General features: G+C 40.3%; 1 pseudogene; it reads left to right on the forward strand.

Annotated features, from left to right (window-relative positions):
- Positions 1-9,382: 9,382 nt before the first annotated feature.
- Positions 9,383-10,774, forward strand: LOC121151338 (annotated as a pseudogene).
- Positions 10,775-11,324: the final 550 nt, after the last annotated feature.

The raw sequence follows: 11,324 nt of genomic DNA on the forward strand, positions 1-11,324 counted from the left end.
TCTGTTGTCATTTCACTGGGATGTTCTTCACATTTGCCCTTGGTTTTGGTGGGTGCTATTCCTCTTCCCTGTCAAGAAAACATCATTAAGTGTCCTTTGTAGGGCAGTTTTGAAAGAGGTTTATTCATTCAACTCTTCTTTAGTGTGAAAGAATTTTATTTCATTTTCAAAGACAAAGGAAAACTTTGCTGGATATGTTATGCTGGGCTGACAATTTTTTTCATTCAGAATCTGGAATGTGTCACTCCTTTCTCTTCTGGACTGTAGAGTTTCCTGCGAGAGGTTTCCTGTGAATTTAATTGGCATTCCTTTATACATCAGTTGACTTTTGTCACGTGCACATTTAAGGATCTTTTCCTTATGTTTGATTGAAGAGAGCTTGATGATCATATGTTGTGGTGAAGATAGCTTTTGATCAAGCCTGTTGGGAGTTCTGTGGCCCTCCTGGATCTTATGTTTCAAATCTTTCTCCAGATTGGGGAACTAATCCCTTATTATTTCACTGAATACACCTTTAGTCCAAGCATCTCTTTCTGCACCTTCTGGGACTCCCATAACTCTTATGTTTGTTTTCTTAATAGTGTCTTTCAATTCTTGAAACCTTTTATTGGCCTGATCCAGCTCTGTTTCCAGCTTTTTGTTTGCTTCCCCCTGGTGACAGGAATTATCTTCTAATTTTGAGATTCTTTCTTCTGCTTGTTTCATTCTATTTTGGAGACTCTTCACTGTGCTTTTAATTTGCTCCATTGTGTTCTTAATTTCTGATATATCAGCCTTGATTTGCTTTATTGTTGCTGTTTCCTGTATAACATATTCCTTAAATTCTTGGTACTCTTGCATGTGCTTCTCATTATTGATAACAAGCTTTATAACAAGTGTTTTGAATTTTACATTCCCCATTTTCTCCAGTCTTCCTCAGTTAACTCTGAGGTTGGCATAAGGTTTTGCTCCTTTACAGGGGAGCCTTCAATAATATTCATTGTGCCTTTTTGCTGTTCTTTTGCTCTTGGTCATTGTACTTCTGGTTAGCAGAATCTTTTCCTTGGGGCAGCTTTCTAAGATCTGTCACCCACGGTTATTGTAAGAATACCATGCAGAATGCCATGCTGTTGCCTTTTCCTCCTTAAACAGTTTGATTTTACTTATTGCAGTTGGTACATGGCTCTTTGTTTGTAGTCAGCTGTGCCACTCCCTCCAGCAAGGTCCAGGTCTGGATTCTTATGTTAGACTTCCATCATGGTCTCCACAACCTCCAGCTCCTGGCTCCCTACTCTGCAGCTCTGTGACACTGTGCTGAGGCTGCACCATTGTCTGTACAACCTTTCTCCCACTTCCAGTTGGAGCAGGTCCCAGGATGCAGAAGACACCAGGTGTCCTATATTGTTAGGTTGTTGGTGGTGGTATTCTTGCAAGAACCTGTTGGCTGTCAGGTCTGAGGTCCACATGGATCTATTTTGACCCGTATGATGCCATAGTTGGTATTATTTTCCTGTGGGATCAGTGTAATACACTGAGCTCAGTGAGTTCTTGCAAGCTCAGCACATGCACAGCTCACTGTTGTCCTCTGAAGTCCTAAAACTTTTGCCACACTGTACAAAATGGCACTTGATGTGCCACTACTAGAGTTCTTGATCTACTAGCCATCAGGTCTATGGCTACCCAGACTTATCTTATGTGGAACCTGTAGAATGCCACATTGCTTCAGATCACTGAGTCAGAAAATAGTACACTCCCAGCTCAACATATGCTCAGTCCTTTACCTTGCCTTTGTCTCCTTATGCAAAATGGCCCCCAATTTGGTTCTATGGGGCTGACTGGGCTGTGAAATTCACCCTGTTCTAGCACTGCCCGTCTAGGGTCTGCCACTCTGTCTCTGCTGCTGGTTCAATCAAATACACCATCAAGATGGGCAGTTCTTTGTCTGGGTTCACCTCCTGAGCTCCCAGTAAAAGTCCCTTCCCACCTGTTTGCTACTGGAGTTCAGGCTGCTGGTGGAGTTCAGATCGCAGTTAGCTGAATACTGCTGGAGTATCAGTCACTGCAACACCACACTATTGTTTTTGCTGCTTTTCTGTCTGACAGTCTTCAGGTACGCCTCTGCTGTTGTTCTGTCCTCTCTTCTCTCCTGGAATGTGTCCTCTCTGATTCATCCTGATTAATTGTTTTTCTGTCCATTTTAATGTGTCCTTATCCTATTCTGCCATCTTGATTCTCCAAGTAAATCTTTTGGAAGTAGCACTAAAAGAGCAAGTGCAAGCTGCAATTATATAAACCTAACATAATAGTCAATGAGGAAAATTATAATTATGTCATGATCATTAAAATTTTTATTAAGACAACAACTCTTACCAATTGGTAGGAATTTATGAGAAAACTTTAAAAATAATAAAACTAGTATTACTCAGCTAAGCGTAATTGACTACTGAAGTGTTTTATTCATATTTCATCATAAAATTTGTATTAGCATTTTGTTGATTGCTGAAGTGCCTGGGTCGTTGGCACACATGTTGGAGACCGTGGATTTTCAGGCTCCTGGCTTCAGAAAGAAAGAAAGAAAGCCCACAGGTCAGGGACTCAAAAGGGGTGGCTGCAACAGAAGTATGTGAAGCATGCAGTCCAGAAGCTTTCCTGCTTCCCCTGCCATTAGGTGAAGACCACTCAGCCTGTGTTTGTCAGTCTGGGTCAAGCCAGTTAAGAGCCAGGGTCTCCTCTCCTTTGCTCTCTTGGATAGATAGAATACATGAACCAGTGCAATATGGGTTAAACCAAAGAGGCTAGACTTTTCCAAATTTTTGCAGAGTTAGCTAAATGAAAATGTCATGATTTATTGGCTATCATGTATAGCACTAATTATTATACCAGGATGTTCTGAATTGAAATGCACTCAAGTACAAAGCGAAAAGGTGCTACTGGTTTGAATCTTGATCTGGCTAAACTGTATAAAGGGATATTTAGGGTGGGTTAGAGAAAAGGATTTGATATTCAGCAGGATATAAAATTTAGACATGGGGGGGCGGGCCAGTGTCATGCCATAGCAAGCTAAGCCTCCACCTGGGATGCCAACATCCTGGCTGTTCCACTTGCCATCTAACTCCCTGTTTACAACCTGTGAAAGCAGCAGAGGATGGCATAAGGCCTTCGGCCCTGCACCCACATAGGAGACCATAGAGAAACTCCTAGCTTTGGACCAGCCCAGCTCTGGCCTTTGTGGCCATTTGGGAACTAACTAGTGGATAGAAGTTCTTTCTCTCTTCTTCTCTCTCTTTCTCTGTCTGTAACTCTGCTTTTCAAATTTTTAAAAAAAATTTTTTAAAAAGTTGACATGTAAAGTTGAAGATTGTTAAAAAGCAATTTGTGAAAGAAGACCCTGGTAGTGTGTTATTAGAATGCATATTTGGTGTATGTACACGCATATCTACCCACATGCACAGTTCTAAGAAATATCAGAAGGAAGCATCAACAGTAGCAAATTTTGTGTATAATAGATAGGCTTGTTTCATCTTTTATGAATCTATATTGGACACATAATTGGTTTCATAAAAGTGAAAAGATTATTTTATAAGGTCCTATAAAATTTTGTTTAAAAATTTATTTATTTGAAAGATATATATAAAGAGAAGGGGAGAGAGCAAATCTCGTATCCACGGGTTCATTCCCCAAATGAAAGAAATAGCCAAGCCAGGAGCCAGAAACTTCCTCCAGATCTCCCATGTGAGTGCCTGCCAATATTTTTTTTATTAAAAATTATCATTTGAGTTTATGCTAAGGTATAGTGGGTTAAACTGGTGCCTTTGGTGCAGTATCATAGAGGTGGCAATGCCAGTCCCAGCCCCTCCACTTTGGATCCAGCTTCATGCTAATGTGCCTAATAAAGAAATGTCAGATATCTCAAGTGTTTGGGCTCCTGCCCTCACGTGGGTGATCAGGAGGAAGTTTCTGGCTCCTGGCTTCAGCCTAGCCATTTTATTCATCCAGGGTGTGAGCCAGCAGATGGAAAACCTCTTCTCTCTGTCTCTCTCTCTCTCCCTCCTCATATATAAATTTGCCTTTCAAATTAAAAAAAATATGTATTTTTAAAAAGTTCAATTCAAACAGCCATAGATTGGGTCAGGTTTTTTCTGTTGTTGTTTTTCGTGTTGGTTTGTTGTTGTTGTTGTTGTTGTTGTTGGTTTTGGTTGGTTTGGTTTTTTTTTCAGTTTTTGTTTTATTTTGTTTTGTTTATGCTACCACAAAATGCCTTAGGGATTATTTTGTACAGTTCCGGAGGACAATGGGAAACCCAAGATCAAGACTCTCATATTCAAGGTCAGCTAAGGGCCTTCTTAAGGTGGGAGGGGCACAGCTAGCTAGCTGGTTCTCTTGAGCCCTGTGATAAGGCACTAATCCTATCAGTGGGGTAGCTCTTGTAACCTAATCACTCCATCTCTTAGGACTGATTTAGTGACTAGAGATTAAGTTTAAACATACAAATTAAGATGACAGCTTTCAGTCCCTAGTACTTTTCATGTGCTTCTTTCCAATAAATCTTTGTTGTGGTCTAGGTTTGGGAGTGTAATACTTCTTTCTTAAGTGAGAGATTTTTGCCTCTCAGAAAGCATTTTAAATATAGACTCAGATGAGTAAAGCAGGTGGTAATGTTTACTCGGAAGGCAAGGAATACAGACACACATGAGTCATGTTCAGGAATACTGGGTCAAAACAAAGAAGGGTAAGGAAGGGCGATTGCTAGCTTCTGTCCTCAAAGTCCATCCACAGGAAGGAAGACAGCAGGTGGTGTGCAAGAGATGAAGAGTCAGAGTGTGAGAGAGATGAAACAGCCAAAGCACAAGCATGCAATGAAGAGAGAGCTCTTCCCCCACCCATTTTCTTTAATAATTTATTTATTGGAATGGCAGATTTACAGAGAGAAGGAGAGACAAAGATCTTCCATCCACTGGTTCACTTCCCAAGTGGCTACAATGACCAGAGCTGAAGGCCAGGACTTTCTGGGTCTCCCATGCAAGTACACAGTACTAAGGCTTTGTGCTGTCCTCTACTACTTTCCCAGTCCACAAGGAGGGAGCTGGATGTTAAGTGGAGCAGCTGAGACATGAGCTGGTGCCCATATGGGATCCTGGCACATGCAATAAGAGGATATAGTCACTAAGCCTTTGAGCAGAGCCCAGCATGGGCTTTTAAGGGGTTTTAATGAGAGTGGTTGTGCAACTGTACAACATCACCCCCCTAAGATCCCAGGTAGTGATGGGTAAACATCTTTTGATGCTTAGGCGAGTGAAAGAATTACACAAGTGGATCTTCCATTGGCTGATTCACTGCCCAAGTGGCTGCAACAACCACAGCTGAACCAATCTGAAGCCAAGAGCCAGGAGTTTCCTCCAGGTCTCCCACATGGGTACAGGGTTCTAAAGCCTTGGGCTGTTCTTGACTGGTTTCCCTGGCCACAAGTGGGGAGCTGGATGAGAAGCAAGGCTGCCAGGATTAAAACTAGTGCCCATATGGATTCCCAGCACATTCAAGGTGTGGACATTAGCCACTAGACTTTGGCACCAGCCCAAAGCCCAAGACTCTTGAGCTACCACCAGAGCAGTCAAGGAGCCCTGTGACTGAATGCCTGGAGCAGATAACTCCAAGGGCAGCCAACTCCAAGGTCTCACCAACACCTTGGAACTCCCTTGAACCCAGTTTGTCCTCAAGGTCTCAGCACTCCGGGGCTGTGATGGAGGAAGCAACCCCGAAGTTCTCCAAAATACTCTGGAGGTTATTTTGTTCCAATGCCTTCATGACAAGTATCTGGCTTCCTTATATCCATACTAACCACAGAAAATAGGTGCTTAGCAGCACTCTGAATATTCTCTGTAGAATAAGCCATGTTATTCTTTGCATTCTTGCCAGGCTAAAACTACCCCCCCACACACTTTTTAAATTCTACTGCCCATTGAATTATAAATTCTACCTTTAATTCATTTTTCCTCTCTTACATTTTGCCATAAACAATCAAGGAAAGCCACACAGCACACACTTAAAATGTTTGTTTGGATAGTTCTTTCACCAAATAAAGGAAGATTCCTCAAAAAGCCCACAAAAAACAGATTTAAAATACAGTGCATTTTGCTGCAAAATTTTCTTCAAAATCTATGCATACTTGTTCTATTTTATTGCTTTCAAATTCTGCCTTCTACAAAATACCAATATGCAAACACAGTTCAGCCAAATTCTTTACCAACTTTGTAACAAAGATGGTCTTCCCTCTAATTCCCAACAAGACATTCCTCATTTCCATTTAAGATTTCATCAGCACATTTTTTTCTCTCCAGATCTCCATCAATATTACAACAAAAACCACCTGAATAACCTCTCAGACTACGGTTCTGTTTCTGAAGCCTTAAAGGAATTAATCCAACAGTGAAATCTAGAGTTTTTCCAGCATTAACGTCAAACTATTTAAGCCCGTACCCATCACCCATTTCCCCATCTTTAATATCAGCATCACCTCACTGCTCCTTACTGAATCTGTTTAATCAGTTTATGCACTATAACAAAATACCTGAAACTGTGTAATTTACAAATAATAAAAGCCTATTTCTCACGGTTATAGGTCTGGGAAATCCAAGACCAAGGTCTCAGTTGATGAGGTGTCTGGCAAGCATTGATGAATGCTCTCAGGGTGGCCCCTTGTAGCTGCATCCTCTGGAGGTGATGAACATGCAGCAAGAGACAGAAAGGGATAAGAAGTAGAAAAGCAGTTGCCTGGTGCCCTCAAGATCCTTTATAAGGAAGTTAATCCAATTGTGAGGGTGGAACCCTTATGACCTAATCACTCCCAAAAGTCCCACCTCTTAATATGATCACATTAGTGGTAAGATTCAATATGAGAACTTTTGGAAAGATGCAGGCCCTCAAAGATTATTAGTGGCTATTTTGTTTTATTTTGTTATTACAGGACATATCCGGTTGAACCACTGGTTGAATTCACTGGATCTTAATGAAAGCTCTTGGTGTCAAGGTCAAAGGGTAGTTCAGTGATCTCGGGAACATGAAAATTTGTTTAATATGTCAGTCCTTTTTGAACAGGAGGTAGCTTCATCTGGATTTGGATATCTTCCTTCATTAAATTTTTCTGTCTCTGGTGTTTACATTTTAAAAATGTTTGTAATTTAGTATTATTGGAAAGGCAGGAAGAGAGGGATGGAAAGAAAGAGAGAAAGAGAGAGAGAAGCTGCTTTACTCCCTAGATGGTCACAATAGTCAGGGCTGGACCAGGTCAAAGCCAGGATCCAGAAAACCAACACAGTTCTCCATATGGGTGATAGAGACCCAAGTACTTGTGCCATCATTGCATCCTCCCAGCCTGTGTATGTAGGAAATTGGAGTCAGAACTGGTATGTGTGTACCCCATGTAGTGTCTTACCTTTAAGCCAAATTCACACCCTGATCCTGATATTTGTCTCCAGTATCCTTAACCAGGAATAGGATCGTCACAGTGAGGCTATGCTTTTGAGTTTTTCTTCATATAGAATTCCTTCTTTGCCATGTTACTTGTTAATAATTGAAAAACTATCATAAAATCTGAGAAGAATCATCAATTCAATTTCTCAGTTTTCTGTAACCTCTCAGATGAGTGGTGATAACACAATGGCTCTACAGGGATTGCACAGAAAGCTACTTTGAAATATTGATTGGAGCTGGCATCTTAACACAAATTAAACCACCACTTGCAACATCAGCATCTCTTAAAGGCACCCATTCAAATGTTCTACTTCTGGATCCAGTTCCTTGCGAATGCACCTGAAAAACAGAAGATGGTCCAAGAAATTGGGCCCCTGTCACGCACTTGGGAATCCTGGAATTCCAATCTCCTAGCTTTGATCTAGCCTAGATTCGGTTGTTGTGGCTATCTAGAGAGTAAATCAGTGGCCAGAAGATCCCTCCCCTCCTATCTGCCTCTTTCCCTTTCTAGAACTTTGCTTTTCAAATAAATAAATCTCAATAAATAAATAAACATTGCTTAATGTAGTCTTATAGTGGGAAATCCTCCACCTTTGAGATTTATTGCCCAAGCAAAGGGAGGACTAAAGAATTACTCAACCAGAACACAGAATCAAAAATAAGGGCTGTGAGTTTCATAATAGACCTTTGAAGGTTATAGTTGAAATACAAGTATCATGGCTAGAGGATTCATCCAAGAAAAGGAAAGGGCATATGACAACATAAACACGTGAGTCCATTACAAGGAGCAGAGACAGCAGTCAGGTTTGGAGGCAAAGGCCCAGGAAAAAGTCACAGAGGAGACAAGAATTTGCTGAGTGACTACAAAAGGCGCAATCACATGTGTGACCTGACTAGGGTAGGGAGGAGTAAAGAGATCCCAAAGAGAGCCACTGTGAATGGAAGTTCATGAAAAATTAAAAAGATTTTCCACAGTAATCAAAAGCAGTGGCAAACATACCTTTTGGTGCATATCCCAATATTCCCACTAAGGTTGGAACAATCTGACATGAGACACTAAGCTGAACATAGTGACACATTCAACACTATGCATGACATTTTCTGGCATAATAAAACAGTTTAATTAAGGTATAATAAATCTCTAAATTTAATTTGAAGTTAGAGAGTACACAGGAAATAGAAGTCCAGCTAAATAATCACATGAGAAAATAAAGTCAGACCAATAACTTCTAGAAAGTATTCTGTGGGACAGGTGGTCTTGATTCCTTCAAAAGTCAGTGATATCTATTTTTAGAAAGACTTAGTAAGATTTTCCTAGGAAAAAAAACCATAGGTATTAAAGAGATATCCCAACCCAACCCAACACATGAGTCTTGATGAGCTCTTTAGAATAAAGGGGGGAATTTGAACATGAATTAATATTAGTTAGTAGTATAGCACTAATGTTAATTTTATTAGGCCTGATAAATTTGTTGAGGATACACTAGGTAACATCTTTCTTAGGAAATAAATATTGTGTCATTTCAGCACAACACTGTGATACTTACAACTTCCTTTTAAATCAGTCAGAGATACAAAGACCACTTCTGTGTTGTAGCTGGTAGAGCTGCCAGCTAAGGTCGTGTGTGTCCCAACTACTCCACTTTCAACCAAGCTCACTGATAATGTGCCTGGGAAAGCAGTAGAAAATGGCACAAGTGCTTGGACCCCTGCGCCAGGGGGGAGACCTGGAAGGAGTTCCTGGCTCCTGACTTCAAACCAGCCCAGCTCCAGGATTTGTAATCATTTGGGCAGTGAACCAGCACATGGAAAGTCTCCCTCTCTCTTTCTCTGAAGCTCTGCCTTTCAAATTAATAAATCTAAAATAATTTTAATTTAAAATTTTAAAAGCATTTTTAAGAATGATGGAATAAAAAAATCATGTTTTTTTTTTACAATGGATTTGTTGCCAGACCATAGGTGTCATGAAAACCACTCGAAATCAAAGCAAAGTGGGAAAGGAAAAGACTCCTATCAACATCATCATCATTGGACATGTAGATTTGAGCAAGAATATGCCAGTATCAATAGAACCACTGACAGATTTGAGGAGGTTGCTGAGATGAAAAAGAACTTCTTCAAGTACGCCTGAGTCTTGCAAAAGCTGAAAGCCAGGCATGAGTGTAGTATCACCACCCACATCACCCTGTAGAAATTGGAGACCAGTATCACATTACTATCACCGATGTCCCAGAACATAGAAACTTTATCAAAAACATGATTGCATGCACATCTTTGGATGACTGTACTGGTTGTTGCTGTTGGTGTCAGAAAATTTGTACCTATGAGTTCCAAGAATGGCTAGATCAGTAAGCATGGCCTTCTGGATCACACACTGCATGGGAAATAACTTACTGTGGGTGTGAAACAACTCACTGTTAGTGTTAACAAAATAGATTCTGCTGAGCCACTTTATAGTCGGAAGAGATAGGAGGAAATTGTTAAGAGTCAGCACCTATGTTAGGGAGATTGGTTACAACCCTGACCCAGTAGCATTTGTGCCAGCTTCTGATTGGAACAGTGAAAATATGCTGGAGCCCTGTGCTAAAATGTCATGGTTTAAGGAATAGAAAGACATCCACAAGGATGAGAATGCCAGTGGAACTCATGCTGTTTGAAACCCTGTTATATTGTCCCACCAACAGACCAACTAACAAACCTTTACATCTTTCCCTTCAATGTGTCTACAAAATTGATGATATTGGTCCTGTACCTATAGCCTGAGTGGAGACCAGCACAGAGCTAGCTTTTGCTCCAGTCAACACCACAACTGAAGTAAAGTCCTTTGAACCAAGGAGCTTTGAGTGAAGTTCTTCCTGAGGACAATGTGGGCTTCCATGTCAAGAAGATCTCTGTCAAAGATATTCACTACGCCAACATGACCCACTGTCAGCAAAAAAAAACAACCCACCAATGGAAGTACCTGGCTTTACTGCTTAGGTGATCATGCTAAACCATCCACGTCAAATCAGTGCTGAGTGTACCCTCATACTAGATTTTCACGCAGCTCACATTGTTTGCAGTTTTGCTTAGCTGAATAAAAAAACTGATAATCATTCTGAAAACAAGCTGGAAGATGAACCTAAATTCTAGAAATCTGGTGAAGTTACTGTCATTAATATGGTTCTTGGCAAACCCATACATGTGGATGGCTTCTCTAATTATTCTTCTGGATTGTTTTGCTATCCATGATGTAAAACAGACAGTTGCTGTGGGTGTGATCAAAGCAGTGAACAAGAAGGCTGCTGTGGCTGGCAAGGTCACCAAGTCTGCCTAGCAAGCTCAGTAGGTTAAATCAATTATTATCCATAATACCTGTCACCCAGGTCTTAATCAGTGGTGGGAGAATGGTCTTAAAATTTTTTCTCAATTTTGTCTCAATTGATCACTTAAAGTTAATAGTAAAAGATTGGTTAATGACATCAAAACACAGTAAAACTTTAAGAATCAAAGGAGAATGTTTCGTACACCATTTGTTTTGTGTGTGTGTGTGCATATGTCTATCAATAGAAGTTTTAAGGTACTAGTTTTTAAAATCAGTATTGTTTAATGGGAACAACTTGACCAAAAATCTGTCTCAGAACTTTGTGCTCAATTAAAATAAGATTTAATAAGAAAAACAAATGGAAGACTGCAATGATCCAAATGTCTGGTCTAAATGTAGCCCTTGGAGCATTTCTGTGCTATTTCTTCAAGTTTACTGTGTGATACATTGAGGTAAAATAATGGGTCCTGATCATCTAGTTGTTTAAATGAGTCAACAACTTTGCTTTGCGTTTTCCCACAAGAACTGAGTGTTTGTGTTATTGACATAAAAACAAAGATTTCGATATAACCAC

This window comes from Ochotona curzoniae, unplaced genomic scaffold (genome assembly GCF_017591425.1).
Source record: "Ochotona curzoniae isolate NIBS_2020 unplaced genomic scaffold, NIBS_Ocur_1.0 contig_2318, whole genome shotgun sequence".
Lineage (NCBI taxonomy): Eukaryota > Metazoa > Chordata > Mammalia > Lagomorpha > Ochotonidae > Ochotona > Ochotona curzoniae.